Below are 21,804 nucleotides of genomic sequence, written 5' to 3' on the forward strand. Positions count from 1 at the left end.
TTTTGATTGGCTATAAAGATCCTTGCATTTTTTGGTTGATTACAAATAGAGATTTGTTCTTGAAAGTCTTCTCGGAGCTATAATTGTTCTTAGCATATGTAGCAGACTGTATTCTCAATAATAGATACCAGTGAACAGTTCTCTGTCCCAACTGCTTTCCTTTCCCCTAAACAGATGCTTCAATTGGCCCCACACCCATTAAACACTTGATTTCACAAGTTTTCCCATTTATGTTTCATATTCTATGAAAACTATATTGCTGCATAACAAATCCACACAAGCTCTGTTTAAAATAACACTCATTGTCTCAAAGTTATGTAGGTTGTAAATCTGGGTAGGTGAGCTCGATGCAGATCTCCTCTTAAGGCCTCAAATGGCAAATGTTAATGTACTAATCTGGCTGCACTCCTATCGAAAGTTTCCATGAGCCAAGCACTGTGGCTCAAGGAAAGACCTGGGGTAGGTGGCATTCCAGATACTACCTCCTGTACCTCATCTTGAAATGTACCCAATAACCTGTTTGTCTATTTAAAAAGAGAAGTCTGTGTGGAAGTAATCCACTGACAAATCCAATCAGGGTTGTGGTGACTGGCATTGCCTGCCAACTTGACAAGATCCAGAATCCTGTAGCAGACAAGCCTCTGAACATGCCTGCTAGGATTTCATTATCAGATGAACTGAGGTGGGAAGACCCACCCTGAATATGGCAGCACCATCCCATGGCTAGAGTTCTGGACTACACACAAAGGAGAAAGTGAGATGAACATAAGACTTCATCTATTTCTCTCTGTTTCTTGACAGTGGAAACAGCATGGCCTCATGCTCAGGCTGTTGTGGACCATGCAATGATCGTTGGAACTAAATAAACTTTTCCCTCCTGAAGCTGACAAGGCCAGGGTATTTTGTCTGAGCAGCCAGAAAAAAAGTGAATGCAAGGATGTTATAAGAATTTGCTTCCTTCCTGTGAGAGAAAATCAAGGCTCCGCTTTCCAGGAACAACCATGTGACATCATAGAGTTCTGCCTTACATTCAATTAAAGTTATTATTCAATATAATACAATTACATTATATATCTTTCACCTATGTGTTCCTGATATTTTAGTTAAATCTGTATGTACATAGTCCTCATTTATGTGACTCTAATTTATACAAATTATTTTTAATCTTACTCGAATAACACCAATCACCCCAAAAGCACTGTTCAATTACTGCTAAGATGGTGTATCAACTTTAATTGTATGAAATATAACAGTCCCTAATTCTCTTCAGTCTACAATCCACTATGTAGATTCAGATCATAATCAGTGGCAAACGTGTAAAATTTTTCAGAATCTGATGATTGCTGATCATTGGGTACCTGCAAGTGACCACAAGCCAAGAATGGACTATGCAGCCTTTTCCAAATCCAGATAATCTACAGGGATAGATTTGCCAGGAAAATAAAAGTATGGGGCAGAAGTGAATACTGATAGAACTGGAAGGATATTTGAATTGAATGTAAATGCTGTTACTCAACTGATACAAATATTCATTTCAACAACTAAGTGATGACAGCACAAATTGGCCTCTTACTCAGTGTAGCAAAAAAGCAAATAAGAAAGGGAATACAAGACAGTGAAAGTGTCACAGAAAGAACAAGGAAATGCAAGTCAGCCAATAGCATGATCCCAAAGAGAAACTAACAGAAACCAAGTGCAAGTTTCTTCACTTTCTCCTTAAAATACTGTCTGAAAGTGTCACATAAATAACAGAACCTTGGTATTTAAAAGAAATTAAACTACACTCAGCTTTTAGTATTGCACGATTTGGTTCTTGGTTATTACAACGAAGCCAAACCAACATATGGAGGAAAGTGTTTATTAGAATTACAGGTTACCATCCATCATTTAGGGAAGCCAAGGCAGAAACTGAAACAGAGAGCATGGAGGCAGGTCTCTGGAAATGGAATTAGATACAATGGAAGACCACTACATATTGACTTGTGTCTGTGGCTTGCTTAGCACTCTCTTATACAACCCATGGCTACCTGCCAATTAGTGGTACTGCCCATATTGAGCATCTATCTATTAGAAATCAAGACAATGCCCCACTGGCATGCCCTACACAACAGGCATGTGGAAGCAAACCTTCAACTGAGGCTGATGATTCCCAGGTAACTATGGTTTGTGACAAGTTGATTAAAACTAGCTAACACAAGTACCCTTAAATTTCATTTATCATGCTACACAAAATTAGTGTGACTAATTCAAATAGAGAAACAATAACATTTCAAAACAGAAAATAAACCCACTCTGCTCCAAAGGCAGAAATTGAGAAATAACAGAGTCCTTAGCAGCCATCACTGGCAGGAAGTGTCCCCAAGACAAATGGAGCAATGGATATTAATATGATAACAATATTCCAGCAAAAGACATTCTTCCAAACCCAAGTAAATTCTTAAAATGCAGATCAGTATCTTGTACTGATCATGATGTAAGCTCTGCTATGTTGGAATTGAATTTGCATACCAGTTGTAAATTATCTTGAATTTTATCACCCAGAAAAGTATAGGGGAAAACTTTTCAGAATAAATGAATATCAGTAAATGGAAAAGCACATTTTTATTAAAGTATACCTTAATGATACAAATTAATATGAATGTTCATAAAAATTCCAAATATTTATGGGGTAAATCATATGATTTTATAGAAGATAACTAATGGATTTTTTCACTTAAAGAACTTTATAAAACAACATGGATGTTGGTGGTATCAGGACAATTTACATCTAATAATAAAACTTATCTGGTATTTCTGATATGTCTTACAAATTAATACTTAAGGTTAAGAAAATTTAAATGTGCTTAGAAGAGATAACTGAAATTATTTATGGATTCACACACAATAGGCTTTAAGTAATCATAAGGCTAAACAACAGAAAGTGGTTGGCATTAGGAAGGCACAGTTTTGAAGACCACTGCTCAAGATGTTTGAGCAGAATGGTTTCCATGTTCTTATCCACAGTGGCTCCCATCAGCAGACTCAGAGCAACAGATTTTTGGCTCTCTTCTACTGTGCCCAACTTGATGCTCTGAGGAGTACCATTTCTTTCCTCCATTAAAACATGTCTTATATGTTCTTCCAGTCTGCATTTGGTTCTTTGTGAGGGAAGACACGACTGAGGAGGTGTCCCAAATCTCCATGTGCTTCACCTACTAACAAAGGCCAGCACTCTGATAATGGTGCTAAGTTCTCCCTTTGAAATGACTTCATATATTATTGCACAGAGAACAAATAGCCAAGGATGATATGATATGAACTATAAAGTAACCTGTAACTGGTGCAGTTGTTTCTTCTGCCATCATGACTCTGTACTCAAGAATACAGTGGCTATATATGAAACAGCTGATCTGAATAAGGGGGAGCTCATGGACCCCCAACTGAAAGCTGGGAAATCAGCATAGGACCAACACAGACTCCCTGAAAGTGGGTGTCAGTTAGGAGGCATGGGCAATCTATGGGGCCTCTGGTAGTGGATCCCTAGCATGGGACTTTGGAGTCCATTCCCCATAGAGGGATATTCTCTCTGCCTAGACACATGGCGGGAGGCTTAGGCCCTGCTCCAAATGATATGACAGACTTTGAAGATCCCCCATAGAAGTCCCCACCCTCTCTGGGGAGCAAGAAAGGGGATGGGATAGGGGGTCGCTGGTGGAGGCAGGGAAGGAGGGGAGGGAAAGGGAACTGGGAATCACATGTAAAATAAGCTTGTTTGTAATTTAATTTTTTTAAAAAAATAAATTCCAAGTCCTCAACTTTTGTCTACTGGATAAATTGAACAGTATGTACATATGTTCTGATTTGCTTATTTATGGACAGGAATCCATGTGTCTCAATCTGGCCTCAAACTCCCTAAGTTATTAAAGATGACCTTGAATGCCTATAACCATTAAATAAATAGAAGCAGTCATTAAAATTCTCCCAACCAATAAATAAATAAATAACAGGGTGAGACAGTTTTACCTCAAAATTGTATCAGATTTCTAAGAAAAATTAACACCAATACTCTCCAAATTATTTCACTTAACAGAAACAGAATTAACATTGCCAAATTCACTTTATGAGGTCACAGTTACCATGATACCCAAACCACATAAAGAATCAACTAAGAGAGGGACAGACTAGTTTCCCTTATGAATATAAATGCAAAAATACTCAATAAAGCACTGACAAACTGAATCCAAGAACACATTAAAAAGACCATCTACCATGACCAAGTAGGCTTCATCCCAAACATGGAGGAATGGTTCAACATATGAAACCTGTCAATGTAATCTACCATAAAAAACAAACTGAAAGAAAAATAAAAAATACCACGATCATCTCATTAGATCCTGAAAAGCCTTTGACAAAATCCAACACCCATTCATGATAAAAGTCCTGGAGAGATTAGGGATATGAGGAACATACCTAAATACAATAAAGGCAATTTACATCTAGCCTATAGACAACATCAAATTGAAAGGAGAGAAACGCAAAATCAATTCCACTAAATCAGGAACAAGACAAGATTGTCCACTCTCTTCATATCTATTCAATATAGTACTTAAAGTTCTAGCTAGAACAGTGAGACAACCGAATGAGATCTAGGGGGATAAAAATTATAAAGGAAGAAGTCAAAGTATTGTTATTCCTAGATGATATGATAATATACATAAGTGACCCTAAAAATTCCACTACAGAACTCCTACAGTTGATAAACACAGCAAAGTGGCTGGGTACAAGATTAGTTAAAATTTAAAAAAAATCAGTAGCTCTCTTATATACAAATGACAAATGGGCTGAGGAAGATATCAGGGAAACAATATCTTTCACAATAGCCTCAAATAATATAAAATATCGTGTACTTATAGGCCAGAGAGTGAAAGATTGTATGATAAGAACTTCAAATCTTTGAACAAAGATATTGAAGAAAAAAAAAAGGGAGAAAAAAATGTCATCATGGAAGCTGTTGTGTGACATACTGAGTCACACAGTAAACTCTTTTGCCCATACATCTTTACTTGTAGGTGCTCAATTCAGTCATTGGTCTGGTTCAAGGTTTCTGCAGCAGTATTGATGCTGGGCCATCACTGGAACTCCTCTTAGTTATTTTGCTATTGCCCTGTGCTGTAGAAATCCTGCAGCTATGGGTCTGCAAGACTGTTCCCTTTACCTGCTCCAGGAGATCATAAATGAGGTGGATATTGGAGTGAACCAACATACAACTCTGGTTCTGGGCCTGGGTATTTGCAGGTTGGTCAGCCTGACAGCTTTTCCTTATCCTCAGCACTCATAGATTGGTATCTTGTCTAGATGTCATCAGAAAGGCTTCTTTGGCAACAGATGGAAGTGGGTGCAAAAGACCCACAACCAGTCATTAAGTGGAGGGAGAGTCTAAAGTGGAGGCCTCCATCGGACCCCTCCCCTTGGAGATCAGGGAACTGTACAGAAGGGGGTGATTACAGGAGTTACAGGGAATAGAGGATACCAGGGGAACATGGTCTACTAAATCACCTAAGGAGGGCACACAGCTACTAAAAGCATCTGCATGAGTCTGCACCAGGTCCTTGGAGTCTATGTCATGGCTGTTACCTTGGTATTTTTTTTGTAGGACTCCTAATACTGGAAGCATATATGTCTCTAACTCTTTTTCCGGCTCTTGGGGCTCTTTTCCTCCTATTGGGTGGCCTTTTCCATACTCCATATGTGGGCTTTTGCCTTGCCTTGCCGAGTCTTGTTTTGTTTTTTGTTTTTTGTTTAGTTGTTGTCTCTTGGATACATGTTGTTTTCTGAAGGGAAACTGAAGTGAAGTGGTTATGGCAGAGAGGGACATGGCAGTTGGAGCTGACAGAAGTGGAGATAAAGGATACTGTGATCAGGACATACTGTGTGTAAGAGGAATACATTTACAATAAAAGTATAGAAAAAACCCACACAGGAAAAAAAGGCATTGTAGAGAACACTCATTAACAACATACATACATAGGTACATATATACATATAACCCCAGTCGAGGACAGCTCCTCACTGAATCTGTTACTGTCTGATGCTGGAAAAGAAATCTTGATGCAAATGTAACAAAAAGTACTAATTTCAAGGCAGAGATAATTTTTTATATAGCATTCATGGTCAACACTACGGGAATAAGAAATAATAAAAGCTTTTTGATCCTGTATATTCCATGTGTGCACTTTGCATTTACATGTATAGACATATGACAGTGAGAATATTCACCTAAGACAACTATAACAAAAAGAAGTCTAGTAAATGTGCTGGCTCAACCATTTGGGTTTGTCATCTCAAATTTAGAAGCAGCCCTGGAGCAATCCTTGCAGTGATTCTGCTGCAGAATCTATAAACACGCATCACTTCTAGCACTCAGGAAAACACTATGAATTTTCCAGGCATGCAATGAAATCACAGTTGTTACCCATTGTTAGTAAACATTTGTGACAAGTCCTATATTATCTAAATAAAGTTTAACCTAAGATTTCAGATATCCTACAATTGAGAACACACAAATGTAGGAGTAAAGAAAGGAGCTTGACATCTCAATATAGAAACAATTTGCAAGGCATGTTACACAAGCAGTAGTCAATGTCCTCAAGGGAGGGAGGCCGAACCAAAATGCATTGTTCCTGTCTTTTCTTGAAGAAGTCTGTCAAAACTACACATCATTAAAAATACTTAATATTTGGATTTGTCAAAGAAACAGAAATAAATATCACCAAGTGATAAACATGATAATCCTTTAAAAGCTATTTTTTAAAGATTTTTATTATTTATTATGTATACAACATTCTGCTTCCATGTATATATGCACACCAGAAGAGGGCACCAGATCTCATAATGGATGGTTGTGAGCTACCGTGTGGTTGCTGGGAATTGAACTCAGGACCTCTGGAAGAGTAGTCAGTGCTCTTAACCTCTGAGCCATCTCTCCACCCCTAAAGGCTATATTTTAAAACTTACAATAAAAGAAATCTTATACATAATTAGATGTAAATAAAACAACTAGAGTATAAATTTCATTAAAGATACTAGCAGACAAAATCCTTCCAGCACAGCAGCTTTCTGAGTATTTTCCATCTTTCACTTTCCAGTCGTCTAGTTCTTCTATGTATTTTGTTAGGTGTTTGCTTGTACTAATTATGGTTACTACACAAATCATAACAGTAACAAAACAACCATCCAACTTCTCAGTATTGTTTTTTCTTTCCTTTGTGTTTTCTTTGCAGTACTGAGGATGGCAACCTATGATAGATAAGAACTCAATCATAAAGACATTCCCGGTCTCAAGATTTAATACTTAATTTTCATGGTGTGCATAATCCAATTGGTTACTTTAATATTTATTCCATGTAATTTAATGGCATAAACAATATACTCAAAATCATATAATTAACTCTGTCCTTGAACCAGCTTCTAGCCTCTGAAGACGTTGCAGTGAAGAATAAAGTCCTTGCTCCTTTCAGAAAATTTTGGTATTTGATCTTTTCAATTATTGTTTATGTTATGTATGTGGACCTGGGTGAATTTTGGTTCGGCCTCCCTCCCTTGAGGACATTGACTACTGCTTGTGTAACATGCCTTGCAAATTGTTTCTATATTGAGATGTAGATGCCTGAGTTGGAGTTAAAAGCTATTGTGAGCTGTACTGATATGGGTGCTGAGAACCAAGCCCTTGTCTTCTGTAAAAGCAGAAAGTACTATTAACTACTGAGCCATGTCTCTATCTGTGTTATTTGATTTTTACCAGCCACACAGTAATAGTTGCATCACCCAATTTATAGTAAGAACAAATATTTTAACAAATAATTTCCTATATTCTAGAAAGATCTGAAAAAAAACACAGGTATTTGGTCTCTGTTTTGCACAACATCAAATATATAATCAGTCAATGAGTAGTCACTGGAGTTATTTAAGCATATCATATAGGTCTCTGTGCATATAACTCTGTGTCACAGTACTTGCCAGGGATGCAAATTCTGGGTTTAGTCTTTAGTACTACCCAGGTGGTTGGAAAAAGTATACTCAAAAAAATCACAGGCAAATCCTTTTCGAAGAGCTAAACTTGTTAAAAACTGAACTATAGGAGAAGGAGACATGGCTGAGAACTTAAAAGCATGTACTGCGCTTAGAGAGGACCGAGGTTCTAGACCTAGCACTTCCATAGAGGCTCACAACAGCCTGTAACTCCAGATTCAGGGGATTCCTTCACTCTTTTCAAACTTTGTAGGCTACATCAGGCATGTGGTATAAAAACAAGCATGGATATCCACACAAACATAAAATTTTTAAAAAATTAAAAATAACACACTGTACAACTCTATTCACATTCTTTCCTTAATATAGTCCATTCTCCTACAAACATAGTATAGTCAATCACCCTCCTGTGTCCTGCCCCACCCTCATTCTTCCTGTTCTTGGTTCATCTTTTTGACCCACCTTAGGTTCAGGAGAACAAGTGCCAAATGAATGTTTGTTGCAAAAATTACAATATTTAGATCAAGAATTCCAGACCATGAGACATAATTGATTGGTTCTTAGTTCTGTTCTTCTGACAGTTACTTAATGGGATTCCCTCTGTAAAGAATGAGGAGTCATATCATCTGTACAATGTTCTTCCCTTCTTAGAATTGAATAAGTTATTCAATTATCTCCATAAAAAGCCAACTGCTCTTTAGAATTTTGCATATGAATAACAAATAACAAAAAAATGTGTACAGGTATTACCCAATGGATGATTTCAAAAAAGCATGGTACAGCTTTGCTATCCTAAAAACAGATGCTGAATTGCCAAAATTGTCTTCTTCCTTCTATCGTCTTCCACCCTACTTCCTGTGAAGTAACTGTTGAAAATCAGGAAGTGCGACTGGCTGATTTGTACACAGGTTATCTATCAAAGCAAGGTAGGACCACTTAAGAATTAAATCTATGTTTCCCAAGCAAATATTTTTTTTAAAAAAATGGTAAATTTCCCCAGGAATAAATCTATATGCTATTGCATATTGCATGCTATATGCTATCACTTTAATGAGCAAAACACATTAATCTAATTTATTGGACAACTAGTAACACTTTGTGTCTTAAACCAAAGGTGATAAGCACACAAGAATGCAGTGTATCCTTAGAAATACCATGAAATCTGAGAGAGGGTGTGTGGAGTGACAAGGATGCCAGTAGACTACCTTAACCTCTAGGTCTGTCACCAGGAAGGAGCTACTGAATGGACTGGTTTTTAGTTTAGTGTCATCTCTAAAGTTGGAGAAACAATTTCTTGCACTACAAAACTTCCTTTCCTTAAACTCCATTGGTTTTTACAGATAAATGAAAGTAGTATTGATATTTACATCATTGCTATGAACAGAAAATATGTACAACTAAATAAGGTATATATAATTTAATTTTCATGAAAAGATGAGCTAACTATTCCCAGGCCACAAAGACCTAGAAGTAATAGTTTTGCCCACAAATCTTACTCAAACTCTCACTGACATGGTATTTCTGAAAAGTTGCTGTCTTCACAGAGACATACCAGTCTTCAAAAAGCTCTTTAGTATGGGAAGGAGCTACTCAAACCCCTTGGTATGAAAAATAGCCTGTGAATATTCAAGACATTTCCAAGTTTTTGTATGACCACATTACTAAGTACCATACTTTGAATAATTTCATTCTGTGTGCTGAATGCAGGCTATCTACCCTTCTTTAGGCTTGCTTCTTTAAGGTGGGAGCCCAAGTCGTTACCCCCATATATTTCTTCTAAATAAATTTTTGTAACTCTGTTACTGATAAAGGATGATTTATCCATAATAATCATAGGTTGGTGATCAAATATGTCAAGTATCAATACATTTACAAAACCATCAGCTTGTAAGTATTAGATCCCAATATGACAAATACAATATACTGACTAAATTGTTTGCCAAGTCTGAGATGCAATACTTTAAAAAAAATGTGTTTTCTTTTATTTTTAGTCTAATGTTCATTGATAATTATATTGGCCCATAATTTCTCACCATTTTGATTCAGGTATTTTTCAAACATTTTTACAAGAAATATGAGTTTTAATAGTCAAATTCTCTTCTGCTTATACATGTGCATATATGCTACTTGTTTCTTATATTTACATGCTTTATTTTAAAGATATAAATTATCAGGTATCAGAAATGTCTTTATAATACTGTTCCAATTTGCCATCAGATAACAAGGCTTCACAGTGAAAGCAACATTATAAATTCCTTATCTGGATCATAGGTATAAACAGTGGGAAATAGAAACCAAGATTCATGTCCTTATTAAAAAATTGACAATAGAAGTCTAAAGAATGGAAAAGATGTGGCATATAATAAGTTGGCAACACCTAAAAAGGTCTAAAATGTGTTTTGAAATCTATTACAGAAAATACACAGTGCAGCGCTTCCATTCAGCACACCCTAGCATCACCCTTACTTAACTACATCTTTTCTTTGAAAAATGGATAAAGAGAAGCAGCAAGGGATTATTAATAAAGGAGGAATCAACTCTATTTACATTGTTCTAATTGTGTCACAGACTGATTCTGGCTTTTTGCCTTCAGCTACTGAACAAAAACATCTCACTTTGCCTGAAAATCCAAAGGGAAGGTATACATAAGTATATAGGAAATATTTTTTCTCAGTGTTAGCAATAACAATAATCATCACCTTTAGGAATCACCTGGAGGAATCCAGGCCTACCTAATTATTCATTTCTTAATGACATAAAATTTCAGAAAATCTAGTCATCATAATAATTAATAAAATAAAAGATATCATTAAGACACATTATATGGATTAAGCTTTCTAAAGTTTATATTTATGCATTGTATTACATTTGTACAAAATAATGTGTGCATATGCATATATGATGCTGTGCCAATAATCTTCAATTTTTCAAAGAATTTAAACTTCATGAAATCAGGGGCTAGGATAGTACCTGCATATAACTGTGTTTAAATGAACTAGACTCACATAATATAATAACTTACTCATAAAGACTTTAGTAAATCCACAGAAACCACAATTGTTGTACCTTAGAATGGAAATTTTCCAATGAAACAGATAAGATGTAATAGCCAAAACAGTGCCACATGTTTTACGTTACAGAATAATGTAAAGGAGTCCACACACACTCAGCACTGAGATGACCTTTCCATATGTTTGCAGATCAAGATTTGTTGACTCCATTGATAAAGTTTCCACATAAAAAGAGAGCTGATAAAACTTATTACAGCATATATCTTCAACAAATTGTAACATATATTTACCACCATATAAATATCCATGGAATTCTGTCAGTGAGTCACTTATGTGTGAGAAATCTACTAGACTGATTCAGGAAACTTGATTCATTCTTATAAATACATCTGACTTGAACTGCAGATTCAAGGCTTTCTTTGTTTATAAACTGAAGAAAAACATCTGCAATATTTCTTGTTTGCTTCCAATTGCTTGCATTAGGGCTCTTCTTTAGGATGTAGAATACAAGCAGCATTTAAAATGTGACTCGCTTATGCCAAACTTCAAGTGAATATGTATGTACACCAACAGATTTCTAAACATCTATATTTTTTCTATAATTTTTCTGTCAAATTTTCTTTAAAAGTAAATAATACTAAGTTATGAGAAAAAGTATTTCATCTCCTTTTAAGTGCTTTTAAGTCACAGTGTCTAGCTTAATATAACCAACTTTGCTAACAGATATTGGGAGAAAACAACCTATGTATAAGGATTTCAATGAATTTTTCTGCTATGGACATTAATCTGAGTTCAGTTTTGTCATGTGGCTAGTGCATCATACATGTTCTGAAAATATAATTTGTAGTCACCTATAATATTGTGGTTATTGAAATGTTTACAGTTTGACTTAACAAGTTGGGAATTGTATGATACTTTTGAATGAGACAAAACCATCAAAATTAAATGTATTAAAATTAATATAGTCTTCCTAGTTAGTTATTAACCTCTAATTAATTCAATGTCTAATATATATCAACTGACCATAAAATTCTATGCACTTTAAAAGTGTGCAACAACATGAAATACATTTAATATGCTAGTCTCCTTCATCTTCTGCTCAGAGGGAAACCTTAATATTGATCGAGACTTTAAATATCATTACCTGAGTCAGCCAAAGTGAAAAATACTGAAAAAATACTGGTATAATAATGGTATCTATAAATCAGCACAAATAAAACAGTTAATTTACAATCATTAAGTGTTCCCCAACCTTTTACAAAGACACAAATGTAATTATAAACCACAGGATATTTTCTTTGGCCTAATGGTAAAGTAGATTATGGTAACTTCATTGTTTCATTGACTTTATTCAAGAGACAAACACCACACCCACATAATTCAGCAATAGAACACTAAATTAATTTCAATAGCATCTTCCTCAATACATGAGAATAATAGGATCTTAGTTATATGTATATATTCCTCCAGAAACAAAACGTCTGGTCAAATGACTTCTGGCTCTTATATCTCATTTTTCATTTGTCTCAGTTTGTGTGTGAATGTATATGCTGTTTGTATCTGTGTGCTTGTGTGTTTGTGTAGATGTGCATATACTGTGTTGTGTGTATGTGTGTATTTGTATGCATATGTATGGTGTGTGTGTGTGTGTGTGTGTGTGTGTGTGTGTGTGTAAGCACATTTATATAAAAACCAAAAGTTGACATGGGGTGACTTGCTCAATCACTCTTTATATTATGTTCTTCTCACTGAATGAACATGAAGGCATTAATTTGACTAAACTCACAGGCCAGGCAGCCCCAGGGTTCTGCCTCTTTCCTCTGCAATGGTGGGATTATTCCTGGTGGCTTTTTTATCGTGTTTTTAAAGAATTTATCACAAGTACTCTACTTATATCATTTTCAACCCTGCCCTCTCCAACTCTTCTTGTGTCCCTCTATCCCCTCTCAAGTTCATGACCACAACTACAATTATTGGTCTATCTTTATCTCTACTTCTCTCTCTCAGATATACACACAAAATAAACAAATAAATAAATAAATACAAACACACCCTGCTGAGCCTTTTAGTGTGTGGATTTTGGATCACAATCAGGTCCTCATGCTTTTACTTTACAGCAATTACTTTCTAGCCTGGGCCATCCCCTAGGGTTTTAATTTGCATTTGTAAGAACTAAAATTTTTTAATGAAATAATGTAATATCAATAGGAAATACCTGACCCATTCCTAGAGAGCTATTGGTAATCTACAGCTGAAAAGTGAGGGAGTGTCAGGTGTTTTTGAGCTCCTAGTACATTAGTCAGCTTCAGTGGAAAGACACACATCACACCGAATATTTGGACAGTACAAGTTGGTCATGATATTTTTGTTTTTAAGGCACACAAAATATGAATGGGTAGATATGAAAGGGAGGGGTATATCTGAGAGGCTTGAAGGAGTTGAGTGAATATGATCAAAATGCAATGTGTAAAGAACTAATAAAAATGACAAATAAAAGCCAGTGGTGTTGGCACATGCCAGTAGGATTTTCTGAAGGCAGCAGAGGCAGAAAGATCATGAGTTCAAGGCCAGCTTGGGCTACACATTTTGGGCTGAAGGGGTGGGTCAGTGGTTAAGATCACTGGCTGCTCTTCCAGAGGTCCTGTGTTCAATGTTAAGTACCCACATGGTGGCTCACAATCATCTATAACTGTATTCCCATTGGATCCAGTGCCGCCTTCTGGTATGCAAATGTACATACAGAAAAAAAACACCCATATACATAAAGTATGTAAATAAACAAATCTTTAAAGGAAAACAAGAAAATGAAATACATATCTGAAATATCCACTAAAATATCAGAAACCAAGAAATGCATCAGCAGAAAATTATCTGAAGAAAAAAAAAAGATGAATTTATTCCTATTCTACACACATAGAGATTATGCATATTAGCTGTGTTGTTACAGTAAGGAATGTTGTTGATGAAGATGAGCAAAAAAAGCATCATTATCTTGTTTAAATATTTAAATTATGTTTAGACATTAGATGTAAAGAAATAACAACTCCTATTCACATTTGAAGAGTAAATGAAGAGAATGAGAAGGATTCTGTGGGTATTGTGTACTCCTCCAGTCCATTAGATTCTGCTAACCCAGCACAGGGTAGACAAAGGGAAAGATAGGAGGGGACTAGACTTGAAGAAAGAGTCCATGCACGAGATAATAAGATTATTGTGTGGGCTGCAAAAGGTCTATGAAGTCCTTCAAAATGCAATGCTGGCAATCCTGTGCTCCTGTCTGGAAAATTAGTCCCAATCTCTGACCAAGCAAACAGTAGAGCAGAATCCATGCAACACCAGTCACATTTCACCAGTATCCTACGTCCATTGCCCATCTTCCAGTTTATCAAGAGCAACAAAATACTTGATACATCCCAAGTGCCATCAGCTCTTTTCTTAATTGGAAGTATTTTTCCTACAATATACTCTGATTATCCTTTTATCATCCTTCATCTCCTCCCAGATCCACCCTCCACCTCCTCAACCATCCAAATCCACACTTTCTCTTTTACTTGAAAACAAACAGGCAAATAATAAAATAAAAAAAAAACAGAATAAAACAAATCAGATAGTGAAAAGAAGCAAAGAAAAATTACAAAAAACACATACACATGCAGATACACACACACACACACACACACACACACACACACACACACACACACACTTACACAAAACCCATAAAAAAAAAACACAAATTGGAAACCGAAAAATATAAGCAAAAGACCATTAGGGGAAAAAAGAAAACCTGCCCAAACAAAGCCTTACAAGACAAAGTGTATCCAAAAATACCACTGAGTTAGTTTTGTGCCCGCCATCTCCTGCCAGCACCTCTTTCATCCCAAACTGGTCTCTCTGCATCAAAGGGACTACTTCCTTTATGTCTTTGGCAAACGACCTCTCCGCTATCCTTTATTCTGAACTCAAGCAGCCATTTTACTTTTCTTAACATCTGAAAATATTGTCATCATCTTATGTTAGTTTTAGACAGTCATTCTGGTAATTATGGTGCCTTCTCCTACCCCAAAGTCTCAGAATACTTAGATTTAGGAAAGTTAAAGGTAACTGTTTACTGATTAAAAAAACTTATAGGCAGAATCAATTAATTGCTAAAGGTTTCTAGTGAAATGTTCTGTTCTGTTTAAATATTATAACAGCCAATTAAAACCTAATCAAAAACTTATTTTGCCTTATGAAGAAAAAAAACAAAATTAAAAGAAAGAAAAGTGTGTATAGCTAACTTCTTTGGGTTGGAGTGTTCCTTCTAGTACTTTCTGGAGGGCTGGATTTGTGGATAGGTATTGTTTAAATCTGGTTCTGTCATGGTCTATCTTGTTGTCTCCATCTATGGGTATATCAACCCCAGTACAGACCCATGCTCAGGAGTAGTCGGCCAATACAAAATGAACTCCATGGTCTTTTGTGGACACTTTGCTTCATTTTGTTTTGTTTTGGCATCTTTTATCAAATTGGTCTTTTGTTTGTTCTATCATTTTTGTGGAGCTTTGGATATTTTGTTTTTGTATTTTATTTACCCCCCACCAAAAAAAAGAGAAAAGGAACATAAAGTAGGATGGATGAGGGTTTGAGGAAAATATGGAAGGACTTGCAAGAGGTGGAGAGAACTTTACTAAAAATATTATATAAAAATAAAACCATGGCTTTTCTAAAACTGAGGCCTTGATGAAGTGTGGCCGAGTATGAAAACCAATTCAAATATCTGCTCTCTAGAAAGGGTTTTTACCCATGCTCACACTTCCCTATGGAAATCTTGTAAGGAGTAAATGAATTCTGAAGTAAATGTGTGCTGTTCACATGAGCATAACCATGTGATCCCAAAGCAAGAGACCCATGGGAATGGCAGAGCCTTTCCCGAGGCCCATGCCCAATTATTGCCAGTGTGTACAGAAAGTACTGAGCAAAGCTTCTGCCACCTGGACATTTACAGCCTGAGATGTTTTGAGATGTTCTCTTCTATATGGACATCCTACTGAGATAAGCAAACCTTCTTCTCTTCCAGCTGTGGACAATGAATCTGCACCTCTGCTGCTGGTGCATGGCCATCAGAGCATACAGCCTACACGATGGCAGCTTTTCTGTATATGTGTCTCTGAGTCTGTCCTCTCCTCATTCCCTCATCCCAGTCACAATTCTGACCCTAAAGTTGTTTAGATCACGGTAGTTTCTCAACTTAAAATGTGGTAGTATTAACTTTCACCAATCAACAAGGCAAATCACCTATAACACATCTGTGAACACCACAGATACCCAGTAATGTCTATAACTCTTCCTAACATTTGAATGACTGAGGGTGGTGGGAACATGAGATTGTATACAGAGTATTTGTAATAGGTTCCCACATTCATAGGGATGTCTTACTCACTTCTCAGTGCATCTTTAAAAGAACTAAGTATACACTTTGTTAGAGTAGAAGGCTTAATCTATTTGAAAGAGTTCACTGAAAGGCTTCAGGGATCTAAAAGTGGTCAGGACATCTCCATACATTTGAGAGCCTCAGTTTCCATCATTCTCATCTTCTTTTACAACAGCCCTTGCCACAAGTTTATTTGTGAAAAGAGGATAGGACATGAACCATCTACACAAAGTGTGCAGGGTCATAGTGGTACATCTGTCTTCACCTTGGTGGATAGAAGTCCTTTATATAGTGCCTTAAAATAGGCCTGAGTACCACTGTGAGACTGACATGAGTAGGAACAGAAACAGAAGCCGGGAACTGAACTGGAGCTGTAGCCTCCACCTTGGTTTGAGCCTTAGGCTTTGAATGGCAGAGCCTGAACTTTTGGCCATGTATGTACAAGTCTGCTTCCCAAACTTGAGATGGGTAGTGAAAGCAAGTCTGTGGGGTCTTTGGCTAGGGTCCTTTAACATATTAGGGTTAACCACTTTAGGCTCTACAATTGCTCTGATGGCCTCTGCAAGTGCACTCATTGTCTTTACATGATTTCCTGCTTCTTCGCCAGGCCCTTCTTGTTGTTCTTGGCAAAATGAATGTTCCTCAGACTGCTTCAGAGATTCATTCCTATCTTTGTGACCAGAGTTTCTTGGTACCATTTCTTTGCCATTTGGGGGGTTGCTTGTGTGTGGTATAGTTCTTGGTTTGGCCATGTCTTCACAGAAACCCAGAGTTCTCTCTCCAAAGGCCAGGGACTAGAAAGAGACCATCCCTGTCCTCTTAAATGAATACTAAGCTTTATTCTTCCTCCATCACAGGGTTACTGATACATGAAATGCTTTGTAAATTATAATGTGCTCCAGCTGTCTCATATTTTGGGAGAGCAACTGTGGATAAACAACAAATAAAAATACTCTGAAAAATAATGACAAAATAGAAAAGTAGAAATAAATAATGGAAATGGTGAATGAAATGATGGAAATACTATGCTAGAAATATATTTGATGGCTCTTAAAATTTTGCTATAATTTGATGCATGTGTAAAGATACAGGAAGAACCAACAGCAGATTGCAAAGAAAATGCTTGACATAAATTTAGTGAGAACACAGCCTGTATCAGCATGACTACATCAAACACATCCTTAGCTTTCAGGGAATTCTACATCCTTTATGTTAGTGGAATATAATCTTGAAGGCTCTGTTCATTGGTGATTTTCTTGGGCTGAAACTTTAATAATTTTAGATGGAGGACTAAAGAGAGTAGGACTAATTAACTACTGTTTTTCTTGTTGCCTCTATTGTCTCTTAGAAGCTATCCAGACAGTAATCTAGTTAAAGGCATGAAGGGACCACCTAAACTTGCACTATCTCAGTGTGCACCTATTGCTAAAATTACTTCCCAGGGGGAGACCTAGACAATACCTACTCTCTGCTATGGGCCCAAAGAGAAATAGAGGCATAGATTCCACCAAATTCACTCTGGGGGAACAAATTGGTTTATACTGCTTCCATACAGAGCATAGGAAAGAAGTTACTTAAATGTGTGTGGGTCCCAAAACAGGCTGTACCATGCTTACCTTACACAGAAGGGAAGAGAGCTTCCCCAAAGCTGCATAGATGGTTTTCCTGTCTTCTCCTAATCCTACCCAGTGTAGGGGAAGCTTGGAATTACCAATATGGAGTCAGGTAGAAATATAAGGGTATTTAATAGGGAAAAGCCTTACTTACAGAGCAACCTAGCCAGCCGGTGTGGCAGCAGTCTGTCCAGCAAGTACAAAAGTGAAACTGAAAGAGAGACCGCAGTCCCATGCAAGTATCACCCTGACCACACCCTCGCAAGTGTGGTCAGGCACACCTGTAGCCAGCCCCTAAGTAGGTGTGGCTACAGCTTTCCTTACAACCCAGCCTATATATTCTAGGCCTTTCCAGAAGAATTCTGTTATTAAGGCAGAGTTGCATACAAGTGGTAGAGAGCAGCTTTAGGGCCTTGTGAGAGTGACCCTCCCCACCCTCCAGGGGAACGTAGCAGCAGACAACAAGCCTGTCTGGGATAGCTCTTTTGCAAGAGGGCACAGCAGAACTTACTAAAATGGCAATTGCTTGATTCAGAGGACAGTCATGTACAACAGCACAGTTTCTGCTATCACAGTATTTATAAATTAATATACTTTAATTAACTGTTATTTACCTAATAGAGGCTTAGTGCTGTTTCAGAGCTAAACATAAGCATATAACACCTAAATGGCACATATTAAGGCATAAAATTTGGTACTGGTTTATATGAACACCAGTCACTGTGACTTTCATTGTAATAAAGCTATAGCTTTAACTATTGAAATAACAAAAAATTGAAAACAGCTGTACATCCTTTAAGGACCTTCCTGTGTCAGAAGGTGAATACTATAACTCTGTATCTTTAGTAGATAATTAATTCAATAATGATCAATTTTACCCTACCCTCAGAAATGGACTAAGATATCATATGCAAAATTTTTAAAAGAAATCCATAGTCACTTCAAAATTGAATCTGAGATAATAGAGTTAACTGTTTTTGAAACAGTAATGAGATGAAGAGTTACAAAAGGAGTTATTATTGCTGCTTCTAGGTGCCAAAATATCAATGGCAAGTAATGGAGATGTCCATATCAGTTGTGGCTTTAAGAGAAGTCCCATTGGCCTGCGAATTATATAGACTCTGACCATTCCTCTTGGTTGCCCACCAGAACTAGATAAGTGGACTCTTTTTCTGATGAACCTCATATTGTAATTGCAAAATATAGAAAAATTTATCTGGAACTGACCTGAAAGCTTCCTCCTGCTAATGAGCTTTTATACTGCAGAAAGGAAATATGCAGGCTATTGCTGGAGGAAAGGTATCAGTGGTCTCATCCAGCTGTAATCGAACAACTACAATGTCAACCTATCAGTGAGGTGTCCCCATTAGTACAATAAGAACTGATAGAAAGTCTCTAAGAGCCAGAGGATCAGGATGTCTATGACAAGACAGTATCTTCTCAAAATAATAGGCAGCTAATCACATGAAATCGCAATGACCACACCTGCACACTGACTGACACCATCAGTTGACATACAAATGTCAACCAGGGAAAAAAATCTCACAAGATTCCACACATAGAAAAGGAACCATAGGTAATTAATAACTGCTACGAGGGACAAAATCAGCCTTCTCCAGAGATGAGTATCCTGATAGGTTATCCAATCCCAAGAAATTAGTCCTAAACATATGTATATATGAGTAACTCTATACAGACACAGCATGATATATATATATATATATATATATATATATATATATATATATATATTGCTGTTCCTGTTACTGTCCTTTGTTCATTCCACAGAAAAGCACTGCATCTGATGGAGAAATTCATTCTTTCATCATGAGAATTGTACAGGTAAGTGTAGGATAGAATCTGAGTCCTTCCCTCTGCTTTAAAACCCCAAACTTGGCATCTTGCCTACAGCTATCTCTTATTAAAACCCCACTTAATGAAGAAAACTCTACTGTAAATACATTTATTGATAATACCTTACAAAATTTTCTGACATAATTATCCAAATTTTATTCATTCAATGTTAAGACATTTTCCAAAACCAACTATTTGTAAAAATGTACATTTCCTACCCCTGGTGCTTCCATGATTGCCAGACCCAAGGGGAGACAGAGGTTTGGAGAAGGAGGAAGGTGGGCTGACATGAAATACTATCACCATAGAACAGTTTCATCTCAAAGACAACGGGATGTCTACATTAGTATCTAGAGAGCTGAAGAGGATCAGTCAAGCTCACCTATGTCCAGCTGCCCAAGGCTAGTTGAAGAAATCCCAGAAAAAGGGAAGTTAAAGGAGATCAGAAGTTTATCTGCTCACCACCTACATTGACTTTTCTTTTCCTGTGGTTGTTTTTAAAGAGAACATGCTCATTTTTCACTCAGTTCATCAATGCTGGATGTCTCATGAATAAACAGGGGTCTGCTATTTTCAAACATTTTTCAAAACTACCTTTGAAAACCTGTGGATGCTGAGGGGAAATAAGGGCTTCACTAGCTAGAGGCAGCAACCACTGTCACTTTATTTCTATTTTTTTAAAAAAATATTTATTTAGTTAATTTGTTTACATCCAGGATTCCCTTCCCTTCTCTGCTCCCAGTCCTTGCCCACAGCCACCTCTGTCCCCAAACCTTAACCCACTCCTCCTCCATTTCTGTTTTAGAAAGGGCATGCCACCCATGGATATCAACAAAACATGGTATGTCAAGTTGCAGTAAGTCTATTCACCTCCCCGTGCATTAAGGCTGGGCAAGGTGACCCAGTATGAGGAGTAGGGTCCCAAAAGCCAGTAAAAGAGTAGGAGACAGTGCCTGTTCCTGTTGTTGGGAGGACCAAGAGTACCAAGCTACAGAGTGTAACATATATGCAGAGTGCCTAGGTCAGTCCCATGCATTTTATTTCTTAACATTCCCCGTGGCACAAGAGAGAGAAAAAAATTCTAAATTTGCGTTTCCATTCAGTTATCACCAAATTTCTATAATTTAAAAAATACTGAGCATTGTAAGAAAGAGGAAGTGGGAATGACATGCAAGACTTCGTTTATTATTTATTTATTTTTGTGCAATTCAGTACTCAGGGTTCTCTTACCAAAATCACCTTCTGTAATGTTCCAGAGTTACAGAAACATTCTGCAGATGAGGTGTGAGCTTCATGGATTCTCTCTCACCATTATAATTCCTTGACAGACTCAGTTGGGACAATGTAACTCTAACTTCGCCAACATCCTAACTCTCAAGGCTTATGTTTTTCCCTGATTGAGGAGAGAAGATCTGTCTCTCTATTGTGACCTACTCTTTATCTTTTCTTTTAGCTCCATCATCAGATTCCATGGTGTGAACAGTGTATCCAAATTAACTATAAACATTCCTAAAAGGAATGGTATTGGTTATTGTTCTTGTATTTGAAGCACTTTTCAGAAGACTTATGAACATCAATTACACATTTCCTTTCTGAGCTATCATTTAGAAGCTAGCTCCCCAATTCAATAAGCCTAATTTGTTTTGTCTCCCTAGTTGGTCCCTAAGCAGGTCTGTTTATCCACTTAGATGGTCCTCTGTTTCTTGAGGTTATAATCCATATCTTTGTCTTTTATATATTTACTGTCCTGAAGGTTAATATTGAAATCTAAAGTCACTATGTATATGCTAGAATCATTATGTCCTTTAACTAAGTGAATGTCAAAACTGATCATCTTTCATTCATCTATGTAAGCTGAGCTTACTTTACATTAAAGCTGAGTCATCTATTTAATTTTTTAAATTCC

The 21,804-nt window shown here is 36.8% G+C and overlaps 1 protein-coding gene across 3 annotated transcripts in view; it reads right to left on the bottom strand.

The window, feature by feature from the left end:
* The window catches only part of Ccser1 (coiled-coil serine rich protein 1), a 978,554-nt gene that overhangs the window by 852,251 nt on the left and 104,499 nt on the right, over positions 1 to 21,804 (bottom strand). The gene's annotated exons all lie outside the window — the stretch shown is intronic.

The sequence above is a fragment of the Cricetulus griseus genome, chromosome 8 (assembly GCF_003668045.3).
Source record: "Cricetulus griseus strain 17A/GY chromosome 8, alternate assembly CriGri-PICRH-1.0, whole genome shotgun sequence".
Lineage (NCBI taxonomy): Eukaryota > Metazoa > Chordata > Mammalia > Rodentia > Cricetidae > Cricetulus > Cricetulus griseus.